At 38.9% G+C, this 18,624-nt stretch overlaps 1 protein-coding gene across 1 annotated transcript in view; it reads right to left on the bottom strand.

The window, feature by feature from the left end:
• PAFAH1B1 (platelet activating factor acetylhydrolase 1b regulatory subunit 1) overlaps nucleotides 1-16,202 on the bottom strand; it is a 56,760-nt gene extending 40,558 nt beyond the window's left edge. The window contains exon 1 of the mRNA XM_063297099.1: nucleotides 16,070-16,202. The gene's annotated coding sequence lies outside the window, so the exon portion shown is untranslated. The remainder of the gene's footprint in view (nucleotides 1-16,069) is intronic.
• Nucleotides 16,203-18,624: the final 2,422 nt, after the last annotated feature.

Here is an 18,624-nt window from a genome sequence, read left to right as displayed (position 1 = left end):
TTTTAATTTTACTATGTGTTTTATATTATACTCCTGGCTAGCAGTCAAATCTCGGACTACGTTGCTGACCTTTATTGTTGTTTTCTCTATAAGCAAGATTACATTAGCACTGCACATCACTCATCTATTAATACTAGATTAAGTGGACATACAGAATAGTTGGAAAACAATCATAACTGAAATAATCATATTAAATCCTGATATTTAATTATTCCAATATTAAAGATTGAAATATTATCATTTCATGTTTTAGGTGAAAAAATTCAATTGGTTCTCTCCATCGTTAATGCTTTGAGAAGGATAGGGAAGAAAAAGGTTGGCGAAATGCTTACTGGAAATTTTAACCTTGGAATCCTCCTAGTTAAGGGATCAACATCCAACTCTCTCAGTAATCTTTCTGGTAACATATTGCCCCTACTGTAAGTACTGTTGAAAATCTGTGAGTGTAGTTTTATTTGTTCGTTCATTCATTCAATTTACCAAGTAGCTATTCAATGGGTATGTAAAGCATTCCATCACAGAACATTTGGTGTGTTCTGAAATTGGCCCAACCATAAAATATACACATTCCAGGATTAGACCACTTCCAAACCATTCAAAATAGTAAATTCCAGAGCTGGAATTCTCTACATTACCTGGTCAACCTTTTCTGGCTTCAGAACTTAAGGAGGGTCAAGTCTGTTAGTACTAGGATGGAAGACCTCCATGGGATAGCAAGGCCTTAGGCTACACAAAAAAGCTGGGAAACAAAAAACCCTTTCCCAGAAGGTGGCAGTGGCAAACTATTTTTGCACTGTGGCCCAGAAAACTACTTCACCTTACTGTTATTACATCAGTGTGACACTATAATTATTTCCAGCATGTGCAGAAAAAAGAAACCACAACTCCAAATTAAGACCTGGTTCATTTATACAACCAATTATTATTTCTGTATTAACTGCGTATATCATCATTGGCTTAATGCTATAGTGGATATCCCGACAACTAGGCGGCAACAATTCCCTTTGGATAGACATGAACGTTTAGTATTTGGTTTGGAAGGCATTTCATAAAGACTGCATGTTCCATTTCAAAGTGTTTTCTCAAAAGACTACCATGCAGTAAGGCACTGCTTCCAGGCTTTGGCCTTTATTTATATCATGACATTAGCAAATCTTTACAGATAAAGAAATTCTGTGTTTCAACTCAACTGAAATGTTGAGACAGCATCCAGTAATAATTCAACAACTAGGCTTTTCCTCAGAGACAGTATCATGACAAGGACCACTCCAATGAATCCTATACAAAGCCTGACTTATCAAGATTATTAAATCTTCTGATAACGCCATTTCTCTCCATGCTTTGTTTTCAAAATCTAAAGTCCGGTTGTAGGATAGGTTCCTCCATCAAAATTACATGCATCTACTGGTTTATATCGTTGCCCCTCCCGCTTAGGTACTTTTGATTGCTGTGTCATCTGCATATCTGCAATTGTTTAAATTGCCAGGAAATGGTCTGAATGCACATAATGCAGCAACCTTCCTGAAGCCAAGATCTTGGATCCTGTCAGTGACTGGACAGGGAATGTTACTATTTTTCCATAAATTCCAGGGAGAATTACATGAAGTAAATATAACATTTCTTCCCCCACAAACATCCCAAAGCTTTGCAGGTATTTTTAAAAAGCTGCGATGTATGCATCCTAAGAACACTGATCAGAGAGTAAGAGCCACTGAAGAAAACCAGACTTACTCCTGCATAAAGACATACTGTACATGACCAGAATATTTAATCCAAACCGCCCAGAGTCACTCTTTGAGTGAGATGGGTGGTGACAAAATTCAAAATATAAATTATAAATAAATGAAGTGTTTGCAACAAGCAAAATGACGGTATCATTCTGTTGTCTACAGAATAGTACATTTTTTCTACCTCAGGGTTATTTTAAGAGCGAACCTATAATGCTGGAGAGTATACAGCATATTCTTTTGACGTTCCTTCATGATGTTGCACACAATTACTTTTTCATTATTTTTCCACTGAAAGTTCTTAATACCTGCACTTTTTTTGATGAATGTATGTGATAGTGTTCCATTATGAATAGAAGATCTTTACAATTAACCCATTCAAGAGTTATGAGTATCTTACTATTCAAGGTAGGAATTATTTGTAAAGATATTGATGAGAATCTAGTTATATATACTTTTCTTTTCTCTGGCTTTCTACTATGATCCTTAATCAAGGTCTCAGTATCCAAAATAACCATATTAAAAATTTTCATTATACTTCTGCTTTAGATGTCTGTTTTTTTAAAGCATCTAAATCCAAATACTCCTGCCAACCTAGCAGTTTGAAAACATGCAAATGTGAGTAGATTAATAGGTACCGCTTCGGCGGGCAGGTAACGGCGTTCCGTTTAGTCATGCCGGCCACATGACCACGGAAGTGTCTATGGACAAACGCCAGCTCTTTGGCTTTGAAACAGAGATGAGCACCGCCCCCTAGAGTCGGACACGACTGGACTTAATGTCAAGGGAAACCTTTACCTTTACCTAAATCCAAATAGCTTATATCAATCCTTGTATTTGAAGCTGAAAAACAAGAATATTTCCCTTCATTAACTTACAAGCAGAATGAGCCTCAAGTCATATCAATAAACTGCATTTAATACATTCTTCAAAGCCACCTAAATAAAAGGATATTGAGCACAATAGCATTAAAGCAATACAAACCCAAGATCATAAATGCAGAAAAAAATAGTAAAAATGGTTAAAAAAAAGAGATCGAGCGAATAGACAAAAAATGATTAAAATACACATTAAAGAACTGCTTTGTTGGCAGCAATATGCAGCCATACCTTCACTTATCTGAGTGTAGCATGATCCCATAATATCTTTCAAAATGCAAACCTAAATCATGCGTATTTGGGACTTATTTCTATGTATACATGTTCAGAATTGTTCTGTAGACAGTTAATAGCTCTTGAAATTCAGTAATTATGTATAAATGCTACAGATGTATTTTAATAAAAGAATGGGTTGCACCAGTTAAAACTAAGATTTTTTAAAAACTACTGACAGATTTGTCAATTGCAGCTCATTTTCTGATCTACTGATTCTAAGCTTTAAAAAAAAACAGCTGTGTTTACTCACATGAATATAACTGCTGAAGATTCCCTCTTCACTTGCCACTTCCATCCTCTTTCTACAACATGCTTAAAACAGCACATTTCTAGAGCAAACACCACTTAAAATCTCTATCTAATTAACTGATTCACATTAATCAACAGGGAATCAATACTGGAATGGTGACTATCACTAGGTGAAAATTACTCATAGTAATTAGCAAGTGTTTTATGCAGCTAACTATAACAAAGATTAAGAGTAACCAGAAAACAAAAAACAAACGATCAGAAATTGAGTTTATTCAGAGACAACTATTTTTTTCAAGATTTTCCACAATACAGAATAGGAAAATTCTTAAAAGTTTTGGCATTTCACATACTGTTTGGCTACGTTACTAGCTCTATCTTCTTCTTCTTCCTTTTTTTTTTATTACATTACAATTCTGCAAGCTAGAACCAACCAGATGTACTGGAGACCAGACATGTAAAATTTTACAACAATTTGAAATTTTTATTTCTTGAAACATAATGGAAAATGGGGGGGAAATTGAACTATATACAATATTTATTTTTATATCATTGTAAAGTCATATTGTTTCTTTATAAAATCTTCCTTGTATAACTTGCTGTGCTCATGAAAATATTTATGGCAGATAAAACTGAAAAGAATTCAGACAATAATTATAGATTTGTAGACTGAATTTACTTTTAAATATTTTTAATATTTATTACAAATGAAATTACAAGCTATGAACCCTAAGGAATATAAAGATATATTTTTGCTTCTTTAGGAGACATGTGCAGGCAACAACCTGAACTCAGAAAAAAGACATTATTGCAGTAAAACAAGGAAGTTATTATTTAGGATTCTGTCTTACATTATATCAAGTAGCTACTAGAAAGCACAATTTGGGGGGGAAATTTTGAGGTGAAATGAGAAAACACTTTTTGCCACCTGAAACACCTTGCAATGAATATCTTCTGAATCTGAAATACTATCAGCAATTTCTACTTTCTCTAATCCTTTATTCTTAACATTTTATGTATGCTTGCCTACATTTATGAAGCTTCTGGTTTTCATGTTATTTTATTTGTTGATTTAATGTTTTTCAAATACAGACTTTCTGTCACACCTCAATAAATTTAAAAGAAAAAAATGGGAAATTTTTCAGAACAATTTTTCCAATTTCTTAGAAGACAAATACTGTGAGGCCTCTAGAATTTTTAAAAAACTCTTTTCTACGATGTCACATTTCTAGTTGGACTTATATTTCCCATAATCCCTAGCTAACATAGCCAATGAGAAAGATTATTTTAAAGATCAGTGGTAGAGATTCTACCTAATTCAAAGTCATCAATGACACCAAAGAGATTTGCAGAGGCCATAAGACACCCTCTCCATCAGGTTTCTTGTACAAATGAGCTAAATGATATTCCCTTCAGCAAGTAATGTATACATTGTATCTATTTATTTATGGCATTTATAGGCCACTTGTCTAAAAAGACTCTAAGTCATGGACATAAGAGCAATATCGTCAACATAAAGAAGCAATTATTTCAAACAATATTAAGTAATCAGACACCAAATGTCTGTGCTGAAAATCCCCGAAGCCCTCTGAAGCAGCCAAGTTCTAGAAGGCTTTTGGAAGGGGGTAAGAGACCCACCCTTCCTTTGGTGGGGGGACTATCCCAAAGGAGGGACACTCCCCCAAAAACTGCCTCTTTCTGAGCCTCCTTCCATCGCACCACAAAATAGGCAGGAACCTTCAGCAGGTATCTCCACTTAGACCAGATGGGCAGAGATGATATGGGAAAGGCAGCCCCGGAGATACCCAGGTCCCGAGCCATGTAAGAATTTATAGGGACAACCAGCACTTTTATTTGCACTTGGAAACACAACAGTGGCTGTAAGAAGCATACGGGCCACAGCATATTTCACCAGTTGAACTTTATGGGTGGTCTCCAAGGACGGCTCATATAAACTAAATTACAGTAATCCAAACAAGAGATGACAAGGCACAAGAGACCATCTTCAGTGCCTCCTGTTTTCCATAAGGCTGCAACAGGTACAGGTCTAAATTGGCGAAGGCCCTCCTGGCCACAGCCCCTGCCTGCTCTGCCAGCATGAGTAATGAGTCCAGGAAAACTCCTAATTCTACAATTCCATGGGGGTGGGGACACAAATCCATCAAGTGTCAAAATTGGAATAATCCCGGAATCACCAGGTCTCTGAATCTGTGGTAATCCAATTCCTGCCCTGGTAGCCAATGCTGGCACTGGAAAATGTTCTCATACATTTCGGGATGTATGATCTCAAAATGTATGAGACGGGCGGGGACAAATTGAATGAATAAATAAATAGATCCCTTTCCTCTACAGTGGTCAGAATCTACCTCAAGTATTGTGCCCATTTCTGGCCAACACACTTTAGAGGAGGAGTCAGACAAACAGGAATGGGTTCACAGAAGGGCGACAAAGATGTTAAGGAGCTACAAATTAAGCCCTATGAAGGAAGACTAAAGGAACTTGAAGCATTTAGCCTTGGCAAAAAAAAAGAAGTAGAGACAGGACAGCACTGTTCAGATACCTGAAAATATTTCACACAGAAAGTAAAGACAAGAAGTACACAAAACAGTGAATTTAAATTACAGGAAGGCAGATTCCAGTTGAACGTTAGCAGTTAGAACAATTTGACAGTGGAATCGATTATCCAGAGAGATGGTAGGTGCCCTTTCATTGCCCAAGTTCAAACAGCAGCTGAACGGCCATCTACTGTAGATGCTTTAATCTGGTTCTCTGTACAGAAGGAGCTGGACTTGATGATCTTTATAGCTGCTTCCAAATCTATGATTTTAGATCACAGACCAGACAGTGTGTTGATTCTCATTTGATACAGAAGACAGGAGGTCCTGTCTACCTAGAATTGTGGTGGAAAACCAATGCAGGATAGTTTTCTAGCTGTATTTTAAGGTGAAATTCAATAGTCCTTTTTAAATAAAAGTAGTACTGCCACAAATTAAATGCTCCTTTAAGAAGTACTACTTGTAGTTTTTTTCACAGAGGTAGCATTTCGACAGCTGAAACAGCAAGAGCCTATAAAACAACAGGAATATCAGAAGGGAGGCAAGGAGGTTAACAAGTACTTACTATGCTCCCTTATATTTAAGATATGGTTTTTAGTAACTGGAAAAGATTGATATTTAATCTGTTATTATTTAAAGAGAATTGCCACTTCTTCATCCTCACCATCCGTACTACCTAAGGCATACAGAAAACTTTCCATTGTACCAGTAATAAAGAAAGCCAATGTGGTGCAGTTGTTAAGGTGTTGGATTAGGAGTGGGGAAACCTAGCCAAGGAAACTCACTGAATGACCTTGGGCCAGCTAAAATTTCTGTAACCACAGGGTGGTGGTTGTGGGGAAGAATAGGAAGAGGGAGCACTACATCCCCCATTATGAGCATCTGAAAGAAAGGTGGAATATAAATCTCACAAATAAAACAAACAAACATTTTGCACAGAAATCAACAGGGATCTCTTTGACTTCTGTTGATTATCACAATGGAAGCCACTGTGTTTCTAAATCCAGTGTAGTAATAATATAGTTATAGAATTACATAGATAGGTCTCCACAGAGGAAAGATTACCCACACATGCATTCTTCTGCAATTAATCCATCTTATACAGATCACATGCTACAAAGAGTATACATACCTAATCATCATGCTAGGATTTTCTCGTTTCAATGAGGGAGGAAGATTAAAACTCAATTTTAAGTCTGCTAGCAAGTCCTATCATTCATCACTACTTCATAGCTCAGTCATCTGGATCAACTGAATTAATGGGATTAGTTATAGAATAAAGAAATGTCTTGCTTTGGAGAAGATAAGCCACTAGGTTAGTTGCTCTAGAGCAGCCTTCTTGCAGTGAATGTGTTGCAATTCCCAATAGCCTAGCCCAAATATACAAAGCATCTACAGGTTGAGATGATAGGCTGTATGGCCCAGCACGTCTGGAGAGAAGGTTCAAGGATGCTGCACTAGACAGAACTGCAGCATTTTCACAAGAATGATTCTATAAAGCTTGATACGGTATGAGAATCCCTCCATTGTAAATTGCAACCAAAGCTCAAAGAGGCAATGAAGGCAGGAGGATTAACATTCTAGTTTCAAACAATTAATATTTTTATCTAATGATGACTACAAATTTGCTCTAGAACATCATAAACACATTTTTTTTTAAAAAGGACGGGCACCATGGCCAATAAGAAAGAAAACTAGGAAAGAAAATCTGATTGCATTAATCACTGATTGCCAAGCAGAATATTTTAATCGTCTCCTCACACAGGCTGCTCAGTTGTAAAGATGGACTTGTATAATAATCATCATCTCTCTCTTCAGGCACTGTAGTTTTTCAAGTAATAATAAAGTGTTTCTATTCATGTTTGTCAAAAGGAACTTTTTTTCCATAGAAATGCATTTAATACATCTCTATATTGTTCTTCCCACAAGGAACTCAGTGTTGCTTTTAATCTTCTGGCAGCTCTATGTGGCAAAGCTGATATATTGTGACTGAATTAAAACATCACGTCAAATTTAGTTTATACTAACTACAGAGACAGAATTCATTTCTCAAATTAGAAGTATGTATAACTATCAAGAATCGTACATACCTCCTCTTGTGGAAAAACATTTTCATCCAGAAAAGTTATGAACAGGTAATTTTGTGATGCAAGCAATTGGTCTCTATCCCTTACTTTATTCAATAAATACATATGGATCTGCATCCTCCGCCATCAAATAAGCGCTCTTGGTTGCATAGAAATACACAATACAAAATATATGTAGAGAATGACCAATCCCTTATCTTTCAATTTAGTAACCAATATAATTTGAACAAATATGCCTATCCTACCAATTCCACCTTTTTAACAGACAATACAAGATAAATTTACAGTACCATACTTTTATTACATGAATATACTAATCTTGGATGAGAACATTAAATTCTTAGTTCTCCTTTGGTTTTCAGTAGTGGGGCTTCATTTTTATCAATCAAGTCTGTCAGACTCCTAGCAAGTACTTATTTTTTGCTCTTGTATAACATAGTGAGTTGCCTAGGTTAGGTCAACCTGAGATAAACAATGTCCAATATGGAACCTCACTTTATCAATACCATGCATATGATATTGACACATTGCCAGACTGGATAATTGTAGGTTAACAAACAACTTCCAAAATAGAAAGTCAAGTGTACGGTCCTTACCCATGTCCATCAGATTGAAGGACACAATAACCTTGAACTTATTAGGACATCTGTGATATGCAAGCTTTTCTTCTTATTTCATAGGAACGTAAGTAGAGTTCTAATCTGGTAGCATACAAGATAAAAGGACATACCCTGTCTATTCTATTCTGGTATCTTGCCATTTTTTAATTTCTCATTAATCATTCTAGATTTGAACCAACCACTCCCAAATTTTAAATAGCTAATCTGTAAACAGCATTAGACTGAGGTACATATGAAAAGAGAACTATTTAATAATATTGAAAATCAGATGAAAGTTTTAAGATCTTTCCAGAAGGTAAGCATTTTTAATCACAACCTCTTACACATTAACCTTCTTTTAGGATTCAGCAGACGATTTTTAACTGATAAATACTGAGGTGTGTGTCATGGAAGGATAACATACTGAATATATGACAGGGCAACTAAACCACAAATAAAAAATCATTAATTGCTTGACAAAAAGGCAGTCATCATTATTTATTTAATTTCTATCCCGCCTTTCCTTCAGGAGTTCAGCAGTGCTCTCCTCAGTTTTTCCCAGCAACAGCAGTACTGTTCTCATAAGAGAGAATTATTGGCTTAAGTCACCCAATGAGTTTTTGCAGCTCAGGGTAGCCATGACCCCCTCAAGCCCCCATACCAATATAACACTTTAGCTGACCTACATTTAAGGTATTTCATGTGATATTTATGTATTAGATTCCACAACCATTCTCCGAGATGCACCTTTAAGAACATACAGAATAGGTTTGTCATATCACACTAACTACATGAGGAGAACTTAGGCAGTAATTAAAACATTGTTTTAAAATGAAGTATGGTAAGATCAATAATGTAAGATTAAGAAATGATATAGTTCATACTAGATTTGGCTCTTTGTTTTATTTTCTACTAGGTCTTACATTCATCCCTAAATCCTCAGATTACAATTGTTAATTCACCTTCTAGTGAGAAAGCTCCATGTAAAATTACTTAGAAAGCACTACTAGCTGTATCTATGGCCCATCTTATAGTGCTACTCCAGAGGAAAAGATGAATCGTACAGATTTAAAATAGTTTCCAAGAAAATGAATTAAAGGTGCTTAAGAATACAGCATCACATACACCGGAAATACAGAAATACTTTGATATTAATTAGGATCTGTTCTTTCATTAGGTGCAGTGCTCCATACTTTAGTTCAATATAAGCATATAATCAAATCACAAGTGCTATCGTTTCCTCATAATGTCCGATATAAGGTTATCGTCAATGCTAGCAGGACATCTGAGACATCCTTTGTTCTATACTTGCCATGCATCAGATCACAAATAATTTACCTGTCAGTAGGGATGGGGGGAAAAAGAGTTCAACTTTGTATTTCTCTGGATGAGAGTGCCATAGGCCAGTTAAAAGAGAATGAATGCAATCAATCTGCATGAAGTGGCATCCATGAAAAAATGTGCAGGTAACAGTAACCATGTAACCAAAGTGTTAATACGTTATAGTAAACACCTAATCAGACCTAACAACATTTGAAAACATGCATGTTAAAAATGTCCTTCAACAAGACCAGAGGAAAGACAGAATAATCAACTGTAAAATCACCCAAGTATATAGTAAATGAAAGGAAAAAACAACTAATACCTGAGTAGAGGGAGGCATAACTAAGGCATACTATGGAGACATCGCAGGGATGCATACCTTCATCCAGGCTGATATCCTTGGCCTTTAAGTGGTACATGAGAGGTCGCACTCCAAAGCAGTGTGTGCACCCAGGACAAAACCCAGGACAGACTAAAAAATGAGTAAATGAGTATTTTTATGGATTTTTCAAAAATCTAAATTGAATTTATAATATTTCTTAAAATCTTTTCTAAAATATTAAGAGGTCATATGTAAAATTATGATCATAACTTCTAAATATATTCTATTTTAGTTGCTACCATTGAGATGTTAACAGACCTAGTAACTGACCACTCTTTAAACATGCAATATAAAGGTTAATGAACAGCCAAATAAAATTATTGGTACAATTTAATATCTAGTGATGGTTGTTACTGTAGAACATCATGGCAAAAATATTCTCAAATACCTACAACAAATTAAACTAAGCTGATCCAAGTCTTAATGATGCCACAAATTATGCAGGTAACTAACTGCTGTTATATGGTGCATACTGTCTGAAAATGAAAGTCTTCAAATGAGAGAAAGATATATATTCATGTTATATCAAACAAGAATGAATTTTTACTAGAAATGGTTACAGAACCTTCCTGACTACTGAATAAATTGTGATTAGAGATTTAAATCAAATCCACTCTGACAGAAACTGAATTTTTATTTACATAACTTAATTATTTATTTAGAAAATTTAAAAGGCACCCACTCCTTTAACAGCTGTCTTTTTCAATTTAATTTAAAATAGTTAATTAAGTTACTCTCTAAGCATATATTTTATAGTTTTTTTTCCTTCTGTCACATTAAAATTACAAATTGGTAACAACTTTTGGAGGTCTCTGGGGGCTGCATCCAAAGCTTTTAAAGGCCACACGTTGCCTGGCAGCCTCAGGTTGTCTACCGCATAAAATGGAAAACAAAACAAAGCAAAAAGGCAATAAAATCATCTAAAGAAAGTGTGGTGGAGCAAAGGAAATAATCCATGTGATCAAGTATGGAATACTTGAAATTGATTTTTTTTTAATAATCTTCCATGGTCCTTATTAAATCTCACATTCCTTTTTTGCCCATCCATACACACTTTCTTCTTGTGTCAAGCTCAATAAGAGAAAATCCAAATCTCAAGGTCAATATGTTTTGTTATCTTAGTATTCTGGAATTCTCTTGTGGTATGGGCATCCTAGCAAACAACCCACCCACCATGTAGAAATCCACAAGCCATTGATCAGCAAGTATTCCACAAAAGAAGATTTTACAAGTTGCTTACTGATCAATGATACCTTACATTGGTAAGAATCAAATTATTGTGCTTTGTCTAATCTATGTATTTTCACCCTTGTTAAGAATTGAATTTGCCATGACAAAGATTGAATTTCAATGAGAATACTGCCATCCTTCATTAGGCAAATATAAGGAAAAGGGAAATACTATATTTTCCATTTCATTAAAGTATTTCCCACATCCTTTATCCTGCATTATGATGTTCTTTTAAATTGTGTGAAACATCAGCAACAGCACCTAAAATTATTATCTCATGACCAAATAACTACAGTAAATTCAGCCATAAGATGAGGGGGCATAACTGCAGTTCTGAAGCCTACCTACTAGCATGTATGAAAAAATGAAAGTACAAATTGACAATATGGAAATATATATTATTTATGTAAATAGCATTTTGATCTTTAACTTCATATTGAATTACTTAACATTAGGTTGACAAGTAAAAAATCTATGCCATTTTTGAGAGGGATGCTCAGACAAAAAAAAAAAAAAACCTTGCTTCCCAACAGTGACTGGTCACTTTAATGCCAGACAAATCAAGATCCACCCCGAAGGAGGAAAAAATAAATAAGAGAATCCTACATTCATTTGATTTCTGCATCACTAGACTCCTCCCTAAAGAACAGACTTCATTGTTACTGCAATTACTATTCCCTCCACCCGGCAAAAACACAAGCAGAAGGGGGGAATGCTATGAAAGGGTAATCTAGCTGTTTCACAGCTTCTGCCTTACTCCACCCAGTTTCTCCTTTGCTCAAAGGCTGTACTCGCCCTCCACAAGCACAATCCAACCGAACAAGAGCAACAAAAACATTCCTGACGAACTAGCTTTCTGAAGAAAAAGCGGTTGTTAAAAGTGTTTTCTTTGTTCAGCATCTCAGTTATTGCAAGAATATTCTGAGCCACTTTAAATATAACTGGATATATTTTAACACCTTGACAATTTAATTATGTACAATCATTTAATTATTAATCTGAAAATACAGACTAACCCCACTTTTCACACACATTACTGTGCACACTGACTAGTACAACGTATATATATCTCTACAAGGAGATGTAACTCCACATGTTAAAGAATTTCAGAAGAATGTATATGCAAACAGGTTAGTGCTTTATAGACTGTGCTATACTGCTATTTTGGCAGACAGAGGGGGAGGAGGTAGAATCCTAAAATTATATTGATAGATTTTACTGACCAACTAGAAAATTAGTTGCCAAATAATCTGAACTGCAACAATCAAATCCTACTGCAGCATTAGCAAGACAGATTTTCTTAACCAATGCTATCAAGGCAAGGAAAGACTGACCGAGTGCAATAGCATAGTCTCTCTCTCCCTCTCTCTCATTCTCTCTCTCTATATATATAATAAAAGCCAGGGGCCACCCCAACTCTCCCACAGAGGTCAAGAATGAAAGACACCACAGAACTAAAGTAATATTTAAAAAAGCTATTTTCTGAACAAGTTCCAAGGGAAAGGACTCTTTACCAATATTATTAGCATCACCCCTTCCCCTTACGCAACCAAAGTAGGGTTTTGGGTTTTTTTAAAGAACCACTGAACCCTTAAGATAGTAGCAGTAAGACAGTAACCCCAAACGTGTGGAATCTCATCTCTTTATTCTTTATCTTCCACTACATCCTCCTCCCATTTTTGCTGCGGCTCAATCTGAAGGTTTCAGCCACCTCCTATCAATGATTTTTCTCTTACTCAGTCACTGCAGGGAGATGGGTGGGAAAAAGGGCCTCTTGTTGAAAGACCAGATTAGAGCTGTCAGACTGTTCTATATTTTGAACACCTCAGGTCCTTTATTTCAGCACACTAACACATTAACATTTAGCTCTTCTGTTTATTTGTTTAAACAGTTATACTGCCTTGCAAACAATCTCCTCCCATTTTTTTTTTAAAAAAGGAAGAAGTTAATAAATAAAAACAAGAGGAGGATGGGTGAAAAAAGAACACAGGGTACACCCTTTCTCAATCTGACCACCCTTCTTTATTTCCAGGCCTTGTAACAGTCATGTTAGTTTAAACTCCTCCACCTGTGTTTATTGCTAAGTCACCATGAGAAAAGCCCTACTAGGAAATACAGATGGCAAGTAATAGAGGTGATGATAAACACACAGAAGACCCCCGAAAAATATGGAGCTGGGTTCTGCGGCACACTAGTCTTTGGGCTGGGAAACAAAGCTAATGAAACACTAGGCTGAAAAAAATTAACAGGCTATGTGGAGGAGGAAAATAGGAAGGCGAGACTAAATTACAGGCTGGCAAAGTATGGAGCTGGAGCATTGGGAGTGGAAGATGCAGGAAAAACGGGCTGAGTAACAACAGATGCAGCTTTGGTAGGTGTGGGTCTGATTATGTGGAGTTTCCAGAAAGCTGGAGCAACACATAATAATACAGATTATTTAAAAAAAAATAAGGGGCTATTAGGGAAAGAATCCATACTAGTTTAAGGAAGCTGGGAGTAGCTGACTGTAACAGTTGTCTTTGCTGAAGCACAGGAGGTGCACTTATTGTGCTAGGAGTTAAAAAAGCAAGGCTGGGGAGCTTAGAGCAAAAGGCCTAGAAGCAGGGCAGTGAAATATGATTTCAGAGTGACAAAGCAGTTGCAAGATGAAAAATAAATTAATAAAAGCACTAGGAATAGATGAAGCAGAAAGACTGTAGGGATGGAAAACAGGATACTGGCAAATTAAGTTCCAAAAGGGAGAGAACAGGGGAATTCTGAGAGTAAATAGTGGAAGATGGCCAGTCACCTACCTAGTTAACTAGGGAAAGAAAGAAGAGGTGTGCACAGAAAGGGAGGACAAATGCAGTGAAATAGGATTATATGACAAAATCTATGGTACAATTCAGGGACTTGAGGAATGGAAAAGGCAACAAATCCCATATATTTAGGCTGAAGTGGAATTCTGAGTGAACACAGAAGATGTTCCAAGTTACATCAGAACATAAGACAAAAAATCATCTCTCCCTCAAAGCTTGTAAACCCTTTAAAAGAGGATAATAGCTCTCTGTTAAAAGGAATATATACTGATGAAGGGTTTCATCTAAAGTTATAGGTTACCAGTACCCTATAACAGGAAGCAAGATTAGGAGAAAAGGGGCTGTTCTATTCTCTGTTACAAAGGATAAGGTGTTCCCTCCCATACAGTACTGTACAGTCAAAAGAAAGAAAGGCAGAAATTGAGAGACCCTTTTAATATACTATTAGAGAGTGAGGAAATGATCCTTGTCAGAAAGCTATACAGGGGAGCAATAAGGGACATCTATCCCCCATTTAAAAAGTTGCTTATGTACCTCTCATTAAAAGAGAAAGACAAGTAAAAGGAAAGGAAATACAATCTTTATCCAATTATAGACTGAAAAAGGGCACTTTACTACAGACCTATGCAAATGGGTCATGATACTCATCTATACCTTACTGAAAGGCTGATAGATGGAAGGAAGAGTTAGATATAACTCATCCTGTGGAGATGGGATCAGTGGGGGAGAAGAGCCAGATGGAATAAAAAAATGTGGGGGCTGCTTTGTGCAAAGTGAGAGAGATGCACAGAAAGCTGAGGAAAAGGGGTGCTGTGCATGGTATGAAGGAATGAGGGAAAATAAAAGGTCTGGTCAATAAAGACTAGAGAAGGAACAAATGTGTGTGAACAAGAACTGAATGAAGGAGGAAAAGTATGTGGGGTAGACAAATAGGGGAGAGGAGGCTGGAGGATGAAGGAATGCTGCATGTAGGTGAATGGAAGGAGAAAGGCGAGACATGGGTAAATAAGAGAGGCTGGGAAAGGGAAGAGAAAATGCAGAAAAACAACAGGATGGGAGAAGTCAGGTTAGACAAAAAGATGTGTGGCAGGAGGCTGTAGCACAAGAACAGGGGAAACACCATTCCAGCTTCCCAACCCAGCCATGCTTTCCTGACTTGCAGAGTCACCCAGAGAAAAATAGGGAGGATGGGAAGTGGGCCAATAAGGCCAGGACAAACAGGCAGAAGCAGGGAGGGGAAAACAGCACATCAGAACAGAAGGGGGGGGGAAAACAAAAAACCCATCAATTGTACACCTCTGAGACGCTGAAAGACAGGGGCAAGGTGGATGCACCAGAGAGACAAGCCTGGTCTCTTGGACCAACACAAGGACGCGCCCTCGACCACTGGCCAGGCTGATAGGAGTCGTAGTCCAATGCATCTAGAGGACAGCCAGTTGCCCAACCTTTCTCAGCCAGCGGGAACGCGGGCCGAGGGGGAATGTGTGCAAGGACGCCGCCGGCAAATGACAGAAGGGAGAGAAAGGCGGGCGGGCGGGCGAAAGAGGAGGGGAGAACCCGCCCGAGTGCGCGCGCCCTCCAGCTCCCCTCGCCGCCGCCCCCCCCCCGCGAGCGAGCCTCTGACTGTACCTCCAGGTCGCCGGGATCCGGGGAGGATGGAGCGCGCGCGGGGAGCCGCGAGGTCGGCGGGGGCGTCTGTGGCCCCCCACGCATGGCGGCGAGGAGCGAAAAGGGGGATGCCGAGCGGAGCCCCCTCCTCCTCCTCGTCCCCCCGCCCCTTCCTCCCCCCACCCCAACGGGCGCAGCGGCCATTTTGAGAGCGAGCTGGAAAGTAGCGGGCGAGGGAGCAGCCGCCGCCGGGGCCTACCGCCTCAGAGCCCCGCCTCAGAGCCCGGGGAGAAGCAGAGCCCGCCGCCCCGCCAGCTCCCCCCGCCGCCCCTCCCTCAGGACCGAGGCCGGCCTTACCCGAGGAGCCGCTCCTGCTGCTGTTGGTGGTGCTGCTGCCGCCGCCTGCGAGGCCGCTCCCATCCACCGGCGCGGGCTGCGTGTGCGGGGACTGGCGGCTTCGGCCCCGCCCGCGAGGTGAGGAGCAGCGGCGGCTTCGGCCCGGCAGAGGAGGGGTCTTGGTCCCCTCCTCTCTCCCTTTTACCGGCTTGTGTGGAGAAAGAAGATGGAGGAGGGGTGGAGCAAAGACGGCGGCGGCTTCGTCGAAGGTGGCGGCGGTGGTGGTGGTCCTGGCCTTCCTCGTCTTTCTCCTCCTCGCGGCGGCGGCGGCGGCGACTGGCTTTTGCGTCCCGGCCGTGTCAGTGGCTCCCCGGCCGCCAGGAAGGAAGGAGGGAGGGAGCCGGAGCGAGAAAGGCGAAGGAGGGAGCAGGCTCGGCCCGCTTCAAGCACTGCGCATGTGCGGGGAGGGGAGGGGACGGGAGGCAGGACACCATCTTGGGGAAACTAAAGCGCCCCGCCTCCCGGCATGCCTTGCGACAGGGAAGGAGCCGGCGGCTTATCGGACTCAACTCCCAGCAGCCCGTGCGGCCGGCTTCTCTCGGGCACTCGCCCCTTCTGAACAACCGTTTTTCAACCGTCTAAAAGAAAGGAAAGATTTAACCCAGCTTTATTACTCACGCCTGCAGTACATGTTCATTACCCTTTCTTTTGAAAGCCATAGCCTTTCCCCTCGTTTTGTGTCCTCGTGATACGTCGGAACTTCAACTCCTAGAATTCCTAGCTAATACTAATACGGCTTCGCTGGCTGAGAGTTAGATGAGGTCGAGTCCTAGCACAAAGTGGAAGGCGGCGGACTGGTGGAAGATGGGCAACCCGCGGGCACGTATCACGCCACAGGTACAGGCCAGCTCTCTGGCTGTTAATGCGCGTCCCCTTATCTCCTTCAGTTTGTTCGCTTTACAGAAACACGGAAATAACCAGTCCTTAATCATAGGTGCACAGTGACAATCCCTATGCTCAACATTTCTCTGAAAAGAAAATGGGTGCAAGCGTGGGAACGGGACCACAGAAGCCTGGGTTCAACCCCCCAGCCAGCCATAAACGATCACATCATAAAAACTAATACAGTTCATCACTATATAATATAGTTTACAGATTACAGTAGACAAAAAAACTAGATAAACTAGAACTCCCCATTGGATGGGATGTCAACAGAAAGCCTTGGTATTGGTACCACTATTAACCAGCCATTATGCTTCCATCTCCTGTATGGACATTTGCTAAAAAGTAATACCTATTTAGAATAATAGGACCTGCTCCAAAATCAGGAGTGTTGTGTTGGCAATCTTAATTACTTACAATAACTTACAATAAATTTATTATTGGTAATGATATTGTGCCATCATGGTACAGAGTATTTTATGTTTGTATGTTATATAAATGTGTGTGTCTGTACACACACACAATTTATCAATCAGCAGAAATCAATACATTTATTAAACCATATATACAAATTACGCAAAAGGACCCTCAGGATGGTTTGATACTAAAATAAAATACAAATTGATGCGAATTCATAACTATGTTAAGATTTATCACAAGTTTAGCTTAGCAAAATAATCTCCTAAAATCATCAAAGGGCTTGCCAAAATACAGAACATGACACTGAAGAGCTTAAAATCTAGCATGTGACACAAACGATAACAGAGGAAAGTGTAAGGCAAGACTGAGATAAAATTACAGTATAATAATATTTTTGTGGGCTATTATGAAAATTACAAAAACAAGACAGGCTGTGCCGGATTATTTCAGTCAGCACACTAAAAGAAAATTGGATAGGGAAGGTAGAAAAAAACAAGGAAAGTCAATTATGAATTAGTAGCAAAATGGAAGCAGTGACAGAATTATCTTTTCTGCTCTCATTTAATATTCTTCCGTCCATACAGTAACAGTGATTAGTATCAAAAACTCCACTCAACTTTTAAGCTTACAGACAACAAAACATCATTACAATAATTTAATTCTCTATTAAATTTAAGATACTTCTCCAACTCACACATTTTCAAAGCCACTATAAAGATTTTAAAATAGTTACGTATATAGCTATGTGCTCCAGGTCCCATCTGCAAGAGAGGGCCATCTAGCAGGACTCAGGAGGAGGGCCTTTTCTGCCATGGCACCTGCCCTTTTTAGAATATCATTCCCCGCCCCAATCAGACTTGCCCCAACCCTGCTGGCCTTTTGCAAGGCATTAAAAACTTGGGTTTTGCTGTCAAGCTTGGGGCCCTGATAGTGTGGGTGAGCCCATTGTCTGGTTATATTAATTGTGTGGTGTTTGATTATTCTTGGCTGCTATTTTATGCTGTCTCATTTATGTTTTTAATCACTTATCACAAATGTAATCACAAATTTTAATCACAAATCATTTATTTGTTCTTACTTTTTAAGAACATTTTTTTTGTTAGCCGCCCAGAGTCATGTATTTGAGATGGGCTGCCATATAAATTTATTAAATAAATAAACTCCCCAACTGATTCCAGTATCTGGTAGTTGTAGTTTTGTGATTGTGCCAAAAA

The sequence above is a fragment of the Candoia aspera genome, chromosome 1, assembly GCF_035149785.1.
Source record: "Candoia aspera isolate rCanAsp1 chromosome 1, rCanAsp1.hap2, whole genome shotgun sequence".
NCBI classification, from domain to species: domain Eukaryota; kingdom Metazoa; phylum Chordata; class Lepidosauria; order Squamata; family Boidae; genus Candoia; species Candoia aspera.
Note: the sequence above shows the minus strand (reverse complement) of the source record. Positions and strands in the feature narration are given on the sequence as shown.